Source organism: Portunus trituberculatus, chromosome 17, assembly GCF_017591435.1.
Source record: "Portunus trituberculatus isolate SZX2019 chromosome 17, ASM1759143v1, whole genome shotgun sequence".
In the NCBI taxonomy this organism is placed as follows: Eukaryota; Metazoa; Arthropoda; class Malacostraca; order Decapoda; family Portunidae; genus Portunus; species Portunus trituberculatus.
The window spans coordinates 27,417,525-27,435,024 of NC_059271.1; the positions used below are offsets into that span (position 1 = coordinate 27,417,525).

Here is a 17,500-nt window from a genome sequence, read left to right on the forward strand (position 1 = left end):
TCATTATCTTCATTCCCTTTCAAGTATCTCCTTTCATTATCTCACTATTCCTCATTATCTTTAATCTTCTTACCTTATAATGTTCTCTTTATTAATCTCCCTCCACACATCTTCACCTTAGCATTCAGTCTTTCATCCTTGCTATACCTTATTATCCTCTTATTTGTGTCATTATCTCCGCTTCTTCCAACGTCATTCACTGTCTTATTATTATCCTTATGAATTTCTCCTTGATCTTCCATTCAGTTTTGCTTAATCTACTTTGAATTTATTTGCTTCACTATCCTTTGTTATCCTCCTTTTTTCTATTAGCTTCAAAAGTTTCGTCAAAAGGAGCGTCTTCATGGAAACCAGCGAATCTGCTACTCTTGTGTTCTTTCTTTGTGTTCCTTTGTGGTGCCTCCTCCTCCTTTGATCCTGCGCCGCCGCCACCAGCCACAAGATTTCCCACAATGCCATTAGTTTCCTTTCTCCCTGTCCTCCCTGAATCCTATACTACAGTTCCATCTTCCCTCCCGTCCCTTCCTTTTCCTTTTTCCTTATCGTTCTCTTTCTCCTCCCTCTGCTTCTCCCCTCCTCAACCTATTTCTCTTATTATTATTTCTTCTTGCTAATTCCAATCCTCTCATTTATTCTTTCTTTCTCTATTTTTACTTTCTTCTCTCTTCCCTTTGTATCTCCTTTTTTTTCTTTTTTTCCCTTTTTGTATTTATCCCTTTCCTTCTTATCCCTTTTTCTCCTTCCTTTTGTCTCTTCTCATCTCGTTCCCTTCCTTCTTTTTTCTTTTTCTCTTCGACACTTTTGCCTTGCTTTCTAACACTACTTTTAAATGTTTCTTCTCTTTTACTGTAGCTCTTCTCTTCCTCCTCTTCCTCCTTTCTTCTAACTCTCCTCCTCCTCCTCCTCCTCCTCTCCTCTCCTCTCCTCTCCTCTCCTCTCCTCTCCTCTCTCTCTCTCTCTCTCTCTCTCTCTCTCTCTCTCTCTCTCTCTCTCTCTCTCTCTCTCTCTCTCTCTCTCTCTCTCTCTCTCTGAATCTCTTCCAAGATCAATTTTTATTTATTTCGTCGCTCCCGTGACAGTAATGCATTTTCTATGTCACAAGTAGTGGTTACTTCTGTATATTCTCTCTCTCTCTCTCTCTCTCTCTCTCTCTCTCTCTCTCTCTCTCTCTCTCTCTCTCTCTCTCTCTCTCTCTCTCTCTCTCTCGTCTAGGTAGTCTTTGTATCCTATTCCTTTGCCTTTCCTTTCATCTCCTTCCTTGCGCCACATCAATAATCTCAAAGACGCGTGTATGAATTCTTTCTCTTATCCACTCATTGCTTTTATGCAGATGCTGTGTGTGTGTGTGTGTGTGTGTGTGTGTGTGTGTGTGTGTGTGTGTGTGTGTGTGTGTGTGTGTGTGTGTGTGTGTGTGTGTGTGTTTGTGTGAGAGGGAGAGAGAGGTTATTGCCTTTCCATCTTCCTTATGAAATCCCTGAATACCTGTTTTCCCAGCCACCTCTTACTGCTCCCCTAAGACCTACTCGTTCTGCTTACCCGCGTGTGGCTAGACTGAGCTGCTGCCAGGAAGAGTGTTAAGTCCTCGCCAAGATTGATAGTATATTACACCACCTAACTACTCGTCATCCTTAACGTCTGATCTGGTAATAGGTGGCCAGGGAACACAGGGACGTAATCAAGATGCAACGTCGTCTCCTCTTCCTGCTATAAAGGGACTGCTGCACTGATCGCCGAAGAGGATTGAGAGGGTGAATTGAATGCTGTTAGATAATAGTGTAGGGTAAAAGGCTTATAGTCACTTGGTTCTTCGGGATGGTACTTAGGTCATACAGAGCTCAGGTCAGATGATACTGAAGACAGATTGGCCAGAGTGCAAATAAGTCCCAGGGTGTTTGGTACTCGAGATTCTTGTACCCAAACCACTTGCTCCTCAAAATGTGTCTAGGCTAAGACTTCTGCACCACAGGCTTCGTGAAGGCAGCATGTGGATTCACGCGCCCTATTGTATGACGTTTAACTATTTTATCCACCCCTTGTTCAACCACATCAATCCATCCACTCAATTACTGAATCATACCTATACCCATTCAAATCCACCTATCCATAGTCTTAACTCTATCCATCTATCCACCGACTCACACTCATCCAGCCACTCACATCCACTAGCACTTCCATCCGACCACCCACTCAGCCACATTCACCTGTCAACCCACAGAACCGTGTGTGTGTGTGTGTGTGTGTGTGTGTGTGTGTGTGTGTGTGTGTGTGTGTGTGTGTGTGTGTGTGTGTAATAATAAACTAATTCTCTTGCCAACCTTCCTATTACCACCTGTCTTCTCTCTCTCCAAATAGTCATCGAATGTTTCCCTCAAAATACATACGTGTAACTTTATTATAACAGACTACATAACTACTAAGACTATTCTACTGGTCCACCACTATGTTCGTGAATTAGTTTATACCAATATCTTCCCAAAACTTAACCCTTTTAGTACTAGGACGCTTTTTTATCATGTGTTTTGGTTATAAGTAGACGATTTTATTTACATTAAGAAGGGTCTGTGGCGGTGAGAAGATTAATAGCTAGAGTCTTCACTGTTTTAATCACCACATATGTTTCTGAAGCTGTATAAAATCACCAAACAGTAAGCAGAATGAATATTAAAACGTGCCATGGTACAGAAGAGGTTAATCTTGGCGAGATTATAACCATTACGTCTATTAGGGAATGGTTGAGTGGTTGAGTGGATGGAGTCAACATTATATTAGTGTGTGCGGATCTACATGCTTCCTTCAGGAAGCTTGTGGTCTATACGTCTGAGTCTAGAGACATTATAGGGAGCAAATGTAGTCCGGATAGCAAGTGTCTCATTACCAATCGTTCTTGAGGGTCATCTAACCTGAGACCTGTATCACCTAAGTACCATTCGCCACTGTAGCAAGTCACCATGCAGCTCCCGAGAATGACGAGTGTGCGTTTGTATCCCGGATGGTGTAGTTCATTTGGGTGTGATGGATAATGAGAATATTTGTACGTAAGGCTTCCGTTCTGTATGTGTTTTAAGGACTCTCTCTCTCTCTCTCTCTCTCTCTCTCTCTCTCTCTCTCTCTCTCTCTCTCTCTCTCTCTCTCTCTCTCTCTCTCTCTCTCTCTCTCTCTCTCTCTCTCTCTCTCTCTCTCTCTCTCTCTCTCTCTCTCTCTCTCTCTCTCTCTCTCTCTCTCTCTCTCTCTCTCTACACACACACACACACACACACAGAGAGAGAGAGAGAGAGAGAGAGAGAGAGAGAGTGAGTGTGTGTGTGTGTGTGTGTGTGTGTGTGTGTGTGTGTGTGTGTGTGTGTGTGTGTGGTGCAATATCTTTGTGCAGCAGGCATTGTGGGGCAATATAGAGACATTACATCAAAGAGAAGAGAGGGTGACGGTCTGCCAGGCTTATTTTGAGGCAATCTTCACCTCCTCAGTCACTACGGCAATTCTCACCGTCACCATAGCAATCACCGCCACCAATAACAGTAACACCAACAAATACAACAACAACATCCCTTTGCTCTTGATGTGATCGATTTATTTCTATTTCTAAGGAAAGCACGCTCAGAATTATCCACCTACAGTTGCTAAACATTGATGAAATAGATACAGGTAGATAAATAAACCTGTAAATCCTTCCAGGAATTGCATTTACGTGTAACAAATAAAAAGAAAAGAAAACACTGGCATTATAGTCATCCTTTGAACACCTAACACCAACACCAATGACTCCTACCTGCGCTAACCGTTGGCGGTGTGCAGGTCTCGAGGTGATGAGGATGGTGAAGCTGATGGTAGTGTCAGGTTCGGAAAATATGAAGGATGGTGGTGGGAGGAGGCAGATGGTGATGAAGAGCGAGGGTAATAGAATTTGTTGTGGGTTGTGGGTCGTGGTGGTGGTGGTGGTGGTTGAGAGTGTGCGATGGTGAGGCGAATTGAAGGTAATGAAGACTGAGGTGGTGGAGAGAAGGGGAAATATGTTATGTTGTATGGTCCTGTATCTTCCCATTAGAGAGAGAGAGAGAGAGAGAGAGAGAGAGAGAGAGAGAGAGAGAGAGAGAGAGAGAGAGAGAGAGAGAGAGAGAGAGAGAGAGAGAGAGAGAGAGAGAGAGAGAGAGAGAGAGAATGAAAGCCAAGAAATTATATATACCACAAAAAAACGTAAAGAAAAATCTCTCTCTCTCTCTCTCTCTCTCTCTCTCTCTCTCTCTCTCTCTCTCTCTCTCTCTCTCTCTCATCAGGACTTACATAATTATACACTTGTCGCTTGTCAACATTTTTCACAGGAGTTAATTAATGAGTCACACACCTGAGACCTGCCATGTCGGCCCACCTGTGTATTGTGCCTGTACTACCTGCAACACACTAACACAAAATGGAACTCACCTCTTTGAATCTTTAATCAGCTACTATGAAAAACAAATGACACACGACAAACGTATAATTATTCAATAGCCAACCTTGTTCACTTTAAGCTCGTCTGTCTCTCTGTTTGTCTGCCTGTCTGCCTGTCTGTTTGTCTGTCTATCTGTTTGTTCAACTATCTCACAGGTTGATGGGCGTTCTTCCTATGTGTTTTTCTATCTTATTTTAGCTTTCAGTTTCTGTCGTTCTTTTTTTTCTGTTTGTCTGTCTTTCAGTGTGTCTGTCTGTCTGTTTGTTTGTTTTATCTCTCTCTCTCTCTCTCTCTCTCTCTCTCTCTCTCTCTCTCTCTCTCTCTCTCTCTCTCTCTCTCTCTCTCTCTCTCTCTCTCTCTCTCTCTCTCTCTCTCTCTCTCTCTCTCTCTCTCTCTCTCTCTCTCTCTCTCGACAGATTGTATTTTAGTCCCTGGTTCATATTGGAAACTGTATCATGATTCTGTAGATGTCAGCAACTTTCAAATATTGGCAATAATTCCTGACACCAAGAATATGTTAGCAAATATTCAAGTATTAATGAGGCAATATATTTCTTTGGTTTCCTTGTAGGTTTGTTAATAGACTTTGGTTTTATTTTTCTTTAAGTGATACGATCTAGAAAGTTTTGGCTTCAGTGTTTCTGGAATAGCATCGAGAAGGAAGTCGGACAGTGGCGGAGGAGAGGCGGAGATAAGATAGAAAGTTTTACCGAAGTGGCCTTGAATAAACGGGAAGCAGACTTAGGTGAATGGAGGAGGTTTGGGGAAGCTCTTTGTCTGGCAGTGGAATCGTGAATGTTGATGATGGTGATTGGTGATGACGATGATGATGATGATACCTGATCTCTGTGAGGTCCAAAATTGAAAACGGTAATCAGAAGCTTTTACTTTACTTCAATGGAGGAAAAAAACTCAATTGATAAAGAGAAGACTGAAAAAAAACGGAAAAAACTGTGAAAATATAGAAGCTAAGTGAAGGATATTATTTCTTCTTCTGGGCCATTTTTAGGTTTAGGATACAGAAATAAGGATAACTCACTCATAAACGCTTGTCTTGGAGTGGCATTGAGGAAAAATACAAATGCTTCAGTCTCCCATCTGGAAAAAGCACCGGCAATGACGTCCTGTTTTCCGTTGCAACCTTCATAGAAAACGGCAATAAGTTTGGAGGAGTGGAGGAGGAGCTCTTACCTCTTTGTTGCTGCAGTTTGGTTGGCCGACCCGTAATGAAATAGTGGCTTTTGTGTGCCCTGCCCGCTCTCTTGACAATAAGCTGTGTTATATTCCATACACGCCTGCTATCTGCCTCGTGTGTGTGTGTGTGTGTGTTTGCTAATGGTGGCTCGTGGTACAGAGTCTTGGGAAAGTGAAGGTGAAATTTTGTGTCGTGGTTGGAATTTGGCTGTTGACCTCCAGTCTCCTCCTCCTCCTTCTTCTTCTCCTTTTCCTTCTCCTTCTCCTTCTTTTTTTTCTTTTCATTCTCCTCCTCCTCCTTCTTTTCCTCCTCCTCCTCCTCCTCCTCCTCCTCCTCCTCCTCCTCCTCCTCCTCCTCCTCCTCCTCCTCCTCCTCCTCCTCCTCCTCCTCCTCCTCCTCCTCCTCTTATACTTCTCTCTTCTCCTTGAGGTTCGACAGTTTCCTTTTTTCTTTTCTTCTCTTTTTTTTTTTCATCTTTGACTCTTGAAGAAAGGTGGTGGAAAAGAATTCTTCATATGAAAAGTTATTTCGTTGATTACGTTACTCGTAGTGTGTGTGTGTGTGTGTGTGTGTGTGTGTGTGTGTGTGTGTGTGTGTGTGTGACATTCTCCCTATGTGTAGCTGCATTTTGCCACTTGACATTCCTTTCTCGCTCACGTTAAAAGAAGAAAAAAAAAGAAAAAAAAAAGAGAAAGGAAAGAAACATTAAGGTCATGCCTCGAGTTTTTCCCTTAACTCTGGCGGGAAAGAAGGCACGCCATTATAATTAATGCAATAGCGGTATTCATGCATTTAATTAATTTCCCCTGTTTCCTTTCAGTTGCAGGTGACGGACGGAACCTGAGCCGCGTCGATCCGCCCATTAACCTCATTCTTCCTGCCCCCCGTCACCCCTCACCACCCCAAACGAGCCTATGACCCCCATACCCCCTTGCATCGCTCCGCTCAGGCCTACCACATGCATAGGACAAGGTATGTAATTTGTGTCATGTTGCATCTCTCTCTCTCTCTCTCTCTCTCTCTCTCTCTCTCTCTCTCTCTCTCTCTCTCTCTCTCTCTCTCTCTCTCTCTCTCTCTCTCTCTCTCTCTCTCTCTCTCTCTCTCTCTCTCTCTCTCTCTCTCTCACGACCTTGAACTGGTGGTGGTGTTCTCGTTTACAGCAGGTGTCTGTGGGTGTTGGCGGTGATAAATGGTTCGCTGTTTTTCTTGCTGTTAGCGACATGTATTTTTTTTTTTTTTTCGTTCTTCCTCCGCCATTTTTAAATTTGTGTCAATTTATCGCTTTTCCTTTTTTATTTGTTTTTATTTGTTTCCTGTATTGATTTGTGTCAGTTTATTTATCTTCTTGTGTTTGGCGTGCATTCATATTTCTTTTGCATTCTTCACCTTTTTATTGGTATGCATTTGTTTCGGTGACATCCTAGGCAGTGTGACACTCACGAATGTATAAGTAATGGCAGAATATTCACAATGGTACGATGATGAGTCGTCACTCCTTTGGGTCTGGTTTCCTGCTTCCATTTTAGCCATGAGTTGTTTCCTTCAGCCAAGACTTTATTTTGTGTCTATTTTGTATTTAAAATTTTGGTAAGTGTCCGTGAGCTGCTAACGACGTAAATTTGTCTGTTTCTTTTGTTATTCTTACTTATAAAACTCAAACACGTTCATTCCTGCAGTGAACACGTGATTCCTTTTCAAATGGAAGTGTCCATCTGTGATTGGTGCTGTACAGGTGAGTAAATGTCACGTTATTTTCTTTTATTCGCAAATGTGATGTTATATTCTTTTACTTCTCTTTTATCTCGTGTTTACCTCTGAATATTCCATGGTATTTTAAGCATTGCTTCACGTTCAGTTAAAACTCTCTCTTGGTCACTTATACAAAAGATAACTGGAATACAAATTTACCGGATAATTTTGGAATACATTTTGCTTTTCATTCTGATCACAATTTATCTTTATAGATTCTTAATTCTATGCCAATAATTTCGCCGTGCAGTCCATCTTGAATTATTAGGTGTATGTGAAACTAGTCTGCAATTAAGATTACTTACTGGGAAGCCGCAGCCCCAACAGGAAGAACAATGCCGCTGTAAGCATTGTTTATTCAGTCTGACATCGGAGCGTCTGGTCTTATGAATATACAAGGATCGTGCCTTCCCTGGTGTTGCCCTTTCTGCTGAACTGGCGTTTTCATTCCATTGTCCAAGTTGTATAAGTAATAAGTCATTCTTCCCAGAAATCTTTGGTAGTAGCATCTTTTTTGTCGTGGCCGAAATGCTCCACGGCTATGTACGCTTGGCTTATGGTCGTACATTATTGGTATTACTATATAACGTTAGCGTTGAAAGGTTGTGCACTCCGTAAGCAATGTTGCATATAACTGTAGCGATTTTTTTTATTTACAACGTTTGCCCTTTTATGATATCACGGATTAAAGTTAGTTCAGGATAATGATTCAACCAAGCAGTGACAACGAAGCTAATAAAACATACGCACGATGTTTCATTGCTGAGATTGACAAAAGATTAGATAGTGCTTAGTGGTGTAATTATGAAGTTAATCTCTTGTTTCTTCCTTGTTTTCTCCTAATTTCGTCCTTTGCGTCTTTCTCCGTCCTCCATTTTTTTTTTTTTTCGTTTTCATTTTTACTACCGCGTGCTGACTGCAACTCCTCTGCTCTCAAATGTTGCGAGTATTATTCAAAATGACTGGTTGTAAATAATTCTTAATCCCACTTTTCTGTTCTTCTTACCGTTGCTGCTTTCTGGTGTTTTATTTCCTCTTTGTCAGTGTTGTTACATTTTGCTTTCTCTGTTATCGCTCAACTCGAGGCTCACCTACAACACAATTATTTCATGTCCAACTGTTCATGTCACGTCTTGCTGGAAATTATATATATTTTTGTATGTAAGAAGGATAACAGAAGGAATAAAAAGAAGGATAACAGAAGGATAACAGGAGGAATAAAAAGGATAACAGAAGGATAACAGAAGGAATAAAAAGGATAACAGAAGGATAACAAGGAATAAAGAGAATAACAGAAGGATAACAAGGAATAAAAGGATAACAGAAGGATAACAGAAGGAATAAAAAAAGGGCCCACTTAGAATGCCAGTCCCCGTGCAGATCCGATGGAAACTGCAAGAAACCTTTGAGATTATACGTACATACATACCTGCCTATCTCCACCTAACATCTCTATCCATGAACTAGTTTAAAGCTCCCTCCTGCCGCTGCACTAACAACCTGATTACTGAGTCTATTCCAGCCAGACGAGGCATTCATAGGAGAATAATGAATGCAAGGCTTTAACAAGTCTGATTGGCAGGATTCACTAGAACCTGTTTGTGGAATGCAATGGGTGTAGTTGTATCAGTTACGACAGCTAATTGCCTTTGTGATGTGGAATTATTGTTATTTTTGTTGATTAAGTGGAATTATCGAAGGTTTCATTTCAATTATTATTTTTCCATCAAAGTACTTATTTTCTGTCTCGATGCGGCGCTTCATAAACAAAAGGAGTAACTATTGTATTCTTTTCAGCTTTTTTTCTTTCTATTTTTCTTTTTGTATGTTGAGGATAGACACCATGTAGGCAGAGGTTTGCTTTTATTGTTATTTTGAGCTGCTGTGTTCATTTTTTTGCTACATGACTGGAAAATATGCCCAACAACTCTCTCTCTCTCTCTCTCTCTCTCTCTCTCTCTCTCTCTCTCTCTCTCTCTCTCTCTCTCTCTCTCTCTCTCTCTCTCTCTCTCTCTCTCTCTCTCTCTCTCTCTCTCTCTCTCTCTCTCTCTCTCTCTTGTTGATACCTCGCACCTGGCCAGACTGGACTGCCTCAGCTCCCATCACCTTTACTTAGTCAATTACCCACGAGGAAAACATTATACAAGACATGAAACAGCACTCGTTATAATAACACAAAGGCAGGATGTGGCGTGGGCTGATTAAGATGAAAGACGTGTGTGTAGTGTTGACGTGGTGGTGTTGTTCGGTGATGGATGTTAGGATGTGAGCAGCTGAGAGTAGGATATGGTGTCTTTGTACTTTCGATCAACATTCCAAGGTAGAAGGACATAATTTGAGACAGTATTGGGTAAAAACTTTTATTTTTGTTTCTTGTTATTTTTTTTTTTTAAGAAAGAAAGGAAAAGACTTTTGTGTCATGTTTGTTCAACGTTTTCAGAAGTTACTTCAAGTCACTTAACTGGTGAGGAGAAAGAAGAAGGAAAAGATGTTTTAAAACTGATTATATTTTTTTCTTGTTTCCAATAAAAGAAAGTCTTTATATATTCTCAAGTTCAGTGAAAAGTAAAAAAATTCCTTGATTCTTTTACGTGTTTATTTTGAAAAATCGTTCCTATTATAATGCATTGGTAGGATCAGTGTTTGCTTTTATTTAGAATGACAAAGTTTGCCTCGTCACGTGCTGTTCTGCAACATTGTTCTCCTACTTTAATTAATTTACAGCTTACCTACATTCTTTATTCCCTTACTTGCATCTGAGTTTCAGTAAGCAATATCAATACAATCGTTGAACAACTTCGGTTTGCCACATTTCACAAAATTCATGCCGTCTTTGTTTATCATTTCCATAACTTAAATAACTGTCTTCCAGCGAACTTCCTCTTGGTTAATTGTTGGGCATCCGTCACTCAAATTTCGCTAAGTTTAAGGTTTTCCGCAAAGTTGTTTATGTCTGGGAAGTCTTCAAGTATTTTCGTGTTGAGGCAAACGATTTATTTTGCCTTGTGTATCTGGCTGGCGAAGCTCGAACACGGAGTTGGTATTTGTGGGAGCAATTTGGCAGGTTTTATTTCGTCGTCAAAAACTCATTTTTCATTGTAGTCCACGCGCTGTCTACAGAGAGAGAGAGAGAGAGAGAGAGAGAGAGAGAGAGAGAGAGAGAGAGAGAGAGAGAGAGAGAGAGAGAGAGAGAGAGAGAGAGAGAGAGAGAGAGAGAGAGAGAGAGAGAGAGAGAGAGAGAGAGAGAGAGAGAGAGAAGCAGATAGATAACTGAGAGACAAGTATATAGACAAAGAGAATAGTAGACAAGAAAGAGAAAACAAATAGTAAGCAGGTAAACATGTACAGATAAACAGGTAGACATAGGCAAACAAACAAGTAAACAGACTGGTAAGTGTTTGGAAGGGTAGCCAGCGAGATTCATACATAAGTAGCCTAACAAATAAACACACAGGCATGGATACAGGTAAACATAAATAACCTGGTAAATATAATGAAGGGAGACAGGTAAACAAACACGCACAGAAGCGAAGCAAGTAAAATATAAATACATAAATGATTTAGCAACGATATATTAAAAGATCGTTCTAGAGAGAGAGAGAGAGAGAGAGAGAGAGAGAGAGAGAGAGAGAGACTTTATTCCCCGTCCTGCCCACTTGTCACATTCGTCGTTTACTTTACGCGATCGTCTTTTCAAAACAAACTGTGGTGCGTCGCTCTCCATTTCTCTGCCTTTCTTTCTTTTCCCTTTCTTTTTCTTTCAATCCATCCCTCCTCTCTCTCTCTCTCTCTCTCTCTCTCTCTCTCTCTCTCTCTCTCTCTCTCTCTCTCTCTCTCTCTCTCTCTCTCTCTCTCTCTCTCTCTCTCTCTAATATGCCAGAAGTCAACTTAAGCTTGCTTTGACGTTTTCGTTCTGTGTGTGTGTGTGTGTGTGTGTGTGTGTGTGTGTGTGTGTGTGTGTGTGTGTGTGTGTGTGTGTGTGTGTGTGTGTGAGAGAGAGAGAGAGAGAGAGAGAGAGAGAGAGAGAGAGAAAGCTATATATTATGTTAGACGAATAAAAAAAATTGAAAAAAATAATAAAAAAGAGAAAAATAGACAAAAAAAATGTGAGTTTAGATTTAGAGAATAAAATTATACACAAAACAAAGTGAAATAGGAAGAAAACAAACGAGAGAAAATGGGAAAATAAAAATGTGAATGAAATGAAACAAAGTGAAATAGGAAGAAGGGAAAATATAACATGAATAAACAAGACAAAGTAAAATAACGCGATTTAAGAAGGGAAGAGGAAATTAATATAATCCCAGAGAAAGAGAGGGAGAGAAAGAGAAAGAGAGAGAGAGAGAGAGAAAGGGAGTAAGGGGGGAGGAAGGGGTTTGAAGGGCAAGGCGTAAGTGTGCATTTATTGGTCACGGAGGAGCTCACGGCCACCATTAGGTTAATTAATTACCTGCAGGTGAGTGGTGGGGATGAAGATGGATGAGCCACGGGGATGATGGTGCTGCGGCTTTATTATTGTGCATATTTATTAAGACAGAGAAAGAAAGGCGGGTGATGTGGTGAACTACCTAAAAGCGAGATGAAATAGATGGAGAGGAGGAAAAGGATAAGGAAAAGTAGTAGTAGTAGTAGTAGTAGTAGTAGTAGTAGTAGTAGTAGTAGTAAGAGGAGAAAGAGAAGGAGGAGATGAAGGAGTTGTAGTAGTAGTAGTAGTAGTAGTAGTAGTAGTAGTAGTAGTAGTAGGAGGAGGAGGAGGAGGAGGAGGAGGAGGAGGAGGAGGAGGAGGAGGAGGAGGAGGAGGAGGAGGAGGAGGAGGAGGAGGAGGAGGAGGAGGAGGAGGAGGAGGAGGAGGAGGAGGAGGAGGAGGAGAAGAAGAAGAAGAAGAAGAAGAAGAAGAAGAAGAAGGAGTTAGGAAAATAATAAAGGAAAGAGAAAGCAATAGTTGTAGTAATCGTAGTAAAATTGGAGGACGAAGGAAACAACAACAACAATAACAACAACAACAACAACAACAACAAAACAACAACAACAACAACAACAAAAACAACAACAACAACAACAAAAATAAGTTATGTTGAATAGTGAAAACAAAAAGCGAATAATGGCACGAACGAAAGGCAATGTGAGGAGTAGAGAAGAGTGGAGATGAGGGAGGAGTAGGATGAGGGAAAGGAGGGTGGAGGAAGAGCGAGAGTAAAAAAAAAAAAAAAAGACAGAAAAAAGAAAACGGACCCAGTAATGAAGGAAAAACATAAAAAAAAAGAGAAAGGACAGTTAATTTGCATCGTGAGTAATGAATAAAAGAAACGCAGGAAATCTATCTTCACTCATCCAGGAGACGGTCATTAAGTCGTCTCTTTAACCCTCAGCAATTAATCCCAGCATAAATTTCAACCTCGCTTTTATGTGACAAAACCAAAAAAGAAAAAAAAAAAATACACATCTTTTTTTTTTCCCCTCACAATTTCATCTCCGTTCTAATTTTTCCTCCAGTTGTGAAATAATAGATAAGAAAAATGGTGCGGTGTTATAAAGGTTTCAAGGTCTTGTTCGAGAAAGTCATTCCCTTTAATGAGTTTGTAAGTGTGTGGGAGGAGAGACGAGGAAAGAGGTACACTGTGTCTCTCCTGTGGGCGTGCGTTATGCTGTGGAGGGGAGGGGAGGGAAAGGAGGGTGGGGATTGAGTTTCCTGGAAGAACAACACTGCCATGAGTTTGTCGTTTAGAGAGTAGTTGTCTTGCCACTCCTTCATTTGTAAAGAAAAGACACGTTTGTATCTCTCCACGAATTTGTTAAAGTGACGAAAGACAAAAAAAAAAAAAAGGAGGAAAGGCAGGTCTCGTTTAATTGCTGTTCCCCCAAAAGAAAATTGCGTTAAAAATGTTGCAGTTGTGTTATTTTTAGTAATTCCTGCAGGAGTCTCAGTGTATCTCTTTCGAAATTGTGGGAATATATTTCGAAAGTCTATTCTAGATAAACTGAATCAATCAGCATTCGGTGTGTGTGTGTGTGTGTGTGTGTGTGTGTGTGTGTGTGTGTGTGTGTGTGTGTGTGTGTGTGTGTGTGTGTGTGTGTGTGTGTGTGTGTGTGTGTGTGTGTGTGTGTGTGTGTGTGTGTGTGTGTGTGTGTGTGTGTGTGTGTGTGTGTGTGTGTGTGTGTGTATCGTTCATAACAGTTTACCCTGCGCCGTTCAGAGCCCTCCATCAACACCTGTATAGCACCCAATACACCAGGTAGCGGCCTTGCCTCTGTGAGTGATACCACCACAATATATTGAAGGAGAGTTGCTTATATAAGAGAATTTCTTTCCGTTCTTCACCTTGACTCCGCGCTCCTCTTTCTCCCTTACGTCACCCTTTCCTACTGCCTTCCTTTTAGCAACATCCCGTGTAGCCAGCACCACCTGCCGCCGTCCCTCACATCACACTTGCTCCTGTTAATCAGCGGCAGGTGTAGTGTGTACCAGCGCGTCACGACTTTTTACGAGATCGGCTCTCTGTTTCAGCGGCGTTAGCGGAACGGCACCTGGGATTTGGTTTTGATTAACACGGGAAGCGACGACGGCTAAGGCTCGCTGCTCCATTAAACTCACCCAGAATGGAATTACTCCGAGGCGAAACTGAGAATTAATGGGTAAAGTTGAGTGTGCTGGTATTATATTTCATGTGTCTTGGTTGTGCTTCCAGTGGTGGTGGTGGTGGTGGTGGTGGTGGTGGTGGTGAGGTGTTGTCGTGTATAGGGATTATGTTCTGGTTGGTAATGGCGTCGGCGGTGGTGGTGGTGGTGGTGTAAGAATTGCTGTGCTGGTGAGGTTTATCCCACCTGGCTCTGATGGTGACGAGAAGTGGTGTTGTAGTGATGTAATGGCCGTAGTACATATTATAGCCCTGTTGTTGTGGTGATGTGGTAGCGATGTGAGTTTCATGAGCCAGTGGTGGTTTTATACTAGTTGTGACAGAACAATAATGGTGACAGTAGTAATAACGCGACAGTTAACCCTTTCAATACATGGGACATATTTTTACCTTGAGATTTGTGTACGATGATACCATTTTATCGACATCAGGAAAAGTCTATAGAGGTCAGAAGATTAATGGCCACAGTCATCACTATTTACATCCCCTATTTAAATTTCTGAAGCTGTATGAAATCGTCAAATACCAAGCAGAATGAATTTGGAAACGCGTCATGGTACTGAAGGGGTTAAGATGGTAAAGGTGATGGCGGTAATGGTGCAGGAGATAATGGTGATGGTGTTTCTTGCGGTGTCTTTGCAATGAATAATAATAACGTTAGGTGTTGGTGTCGGTGTTGCGATGGTAATAGTGCTGCTGGTGTTGTTATAATGACACTGTCTGGGATGGCGGTGATGTAGTTGTGGATTGAGGCGTTGGAAGAATAATAGTATCGTCTTCCTTATTTCAGTCGCGGTGTTGGCATTGGTGGCTGTGGTGATGGTGGTGGTGTTGATACTGCCACTTAAGGGAGGTGGAGGTTTGCCATCCCCACTAAACTACTGAGACGAAGATGAGATTAGGATGAGGCGGGAAGGTGCAGCCGTGTGATGGGAGGAAGGCAGGATGAGGCACGAGAGATGAGATGTGAAGGAAAGGGCTGGATGGAAGGAAGACTGAGAGGAAGGAGGTGCGGAGGGAAGGATATGAGAAAGAGGTGAGTGAGCCTGAAAGCGAATTTTGGAAGAAGTGGATATGGAGACAAAGGAAGAGAGGAGAAGGGTGTGGGGAGAGCAGGGTGTGATATTGGGAGGAGGAAGATACACAGCACGAAGAAAAAGGTGAAGAAGGTGGAGAAACTAGTGGCAAGCGAAGACAAAATTAAGCTACAAAAAACGAAGCACGAAAAAGATGAAAAGAAGATGTGGTGTACCTCAGTCTCAAAAAAAAAAAAAAAAAAAGAAAAGAGTGAGGAAGAAAATATAGTTACTGGAACCAGCCAAAGTGAAGCAGAAATTCAAAAACAAAAATAAAATGCTAAACTGAAATTCAAAAATCTGAAACAAAGTAAATATTAAATCACGACCAGCGCAGAGAAAGAAAGAGAGAGAGAGAGAGAGAGAGAGAGAGAGAGAGAGAGAGAGAGAGAGAGAGAGAGAGAGAGAGAGAGAGAGAGAGAGAGAGAGAGAGAGAGAGAGAGAGAGAGAGAAAGTTAAAATAAAAGCAAATACAAAAAGAAAACCCTTATTTTTAAAGGAGCACACACACACACACACACACACACACACACACACACACACACACACACACACACACACACACACACACACACACACACACACACACACACACACACACCAATAAAAAAAAGAAAAAAACTTCGAAATTCCCAGAAATAACGAAAGTCACCTGAAAGGAAAGTACGCACATGAGGGTGAGGGACAAAGAAGCCAAGTCGCCTTCAGAAGTACCCAGTGGATTCATGCAGGGATCCTTTTAGGGCAAGGGGGAAGGCTTAACCACTGATTGATTTATGCGAAGGGTCACGCTGGACGAGGCGCGGGGAGGAGGAAGCTGCCAGGAGAGTCGGATGTGATCGGAAACAAGCTGGATTAGAATACTGAAAAAAAAAAAATGACAACATTGGATAGAATAAAGGGAAAGGGAAAAGAGCGAAAGGCAGGACACTTAAACGAAGAGTAATAGTGAAAAATAAAAGTATATGAAGAAGTAAGGAAGAGCAGGGAGGATAAGGAAGGAGGGAACGTCAGAGAAAGAGGAAGAATGAGATAAATTTGCTAGAATGGAGGAGGAGGAAAGGGTGACGAAGATACGGAGGTTAGGAAGAAAATGTGGCTGTTGGTGAAGAGAGAGAGAGAGAGAGAGAGAGAGAGAGAGAGAGAGAGAGAGAGAGAGAGAGAGAGAGAGAGAACAATTACTGTCAGAAAATCATAAGGGACGGAGAAGCCAAAGATTGGAGACTGGGAACTACAAAAGGAACGTGATAGGTTTGTGTGTGTGTGTGTGTGTGTGTGTGTGTGTGTGTGTGTGTGTGTGTGTGTGTGTGTGTGTGTGTGATGACAGTGTAGCACCCTTTAGAAACAACGGAGCAGGCAGGAAACACAGGAGAGGAAAGTGGAATGATAATACTCCTAACAAAAAAAAAGTAAATAATTAAAACAGATAAATAAAAACAAAATTAAAAGAATACATACATACATTTCGACAAAAAACAAACAAATTAACGAATCCTTCCCTTGACACTCGTAAGGAAGAGAATCACTAACCGTACGATCTGAAGGACTAACAGGAATAAGAAAAAAAAAATAACAAACTTGCATCCCATACACGAAAATATAGAAGGAAATTTAACACTCAATATAGATAGAGCTTCCGTCACCTGCCGCTGTGGTCATCAACCCCTGAAGTACGATGACGCGTTTTTATATTCATTCTGGTTACTATTTGATGATTTTGTACAGCTTCAGAAACTCATGTTGGGGGATTAAAATAGTAAAGACTGTGGCCATTAATCTTTTGACCTCCATAGACCCTTCCTAATATCAATAAAGTCGCCTAATCATATATAAAACTCATGGTATAAATGTGTCCCAGTACTGACGGGGTTACGGGCGCCAAGGCAGAGTAAGGAACGCACAGATGAGATGATGTTTTCTTGATCCTAAGGTGACTGCATCGCCTCCTTAACTCCTAACAGACGAACCGCTGTGGTCATTCCTGGCTGCAGTCATTAGCAGTAAATAACAAAGGATTACAAAGGATAACAGACAGTATCCGTGCCTTATCAGAGAGAGAGAGAGAGAGAGAGAGAGAGAGAGAGAGAGAGAGAGAGAGAGAGAGAGAGAGAGAGAGAGAGAGAGAGAGAGAGAGAGCAGTCATAAATTCAGTATTTCTTCTTTCTTCTGAGGAAATGTGAAAATTGCCGTTTCTTTCACCATGCCCTTCTCTCTCTCTCTCTCTCTCCCTCTCTCTCTCTCTGTCAGCTCTCATCTCATCCTTTCCCTGCAAATGAGTTTTCACACACACACACACACACACACACACACACACACACACACACACACACACACACACACACACACACACACACACACACACACACACACACACACACACACACACACACACACACACACACACACACACACACACACA

The 17,500-nt window shown here is 41.6% G+C and overlaps 1 protein-coding gene and 1 long non-coding RNA gene across 2 annotated transcripts in view; one reads left to right on the forward strand and one right to left on the reverse strand.

Annotated features, from left to right (window-relative positions):
* The window catches only part of LOC123504913, a 75,782-nt gene extending 69,195 nt beyond the window's left edge, over window positions 1–6,587 (forward strand). Inside the window, exon 3 of the long non-coding RNA XR_006674984.1 lies at window positions 6,448–6,587. This is a non-coding gene — a long non-coding RNA (uncharacterized LOC123504913). The remainder of the gene's footprint in view (window positions 1–6,447) is intronic.
* LOC123504912 overlaps window positions 1–17,500 on the reverse strand; it is a 167,157-nt gene that overhangs the window by 87,334 nt on the left and 62,323 nt on the right. The gene's annotated exons all lie outside the window — the stretch shown is intronic.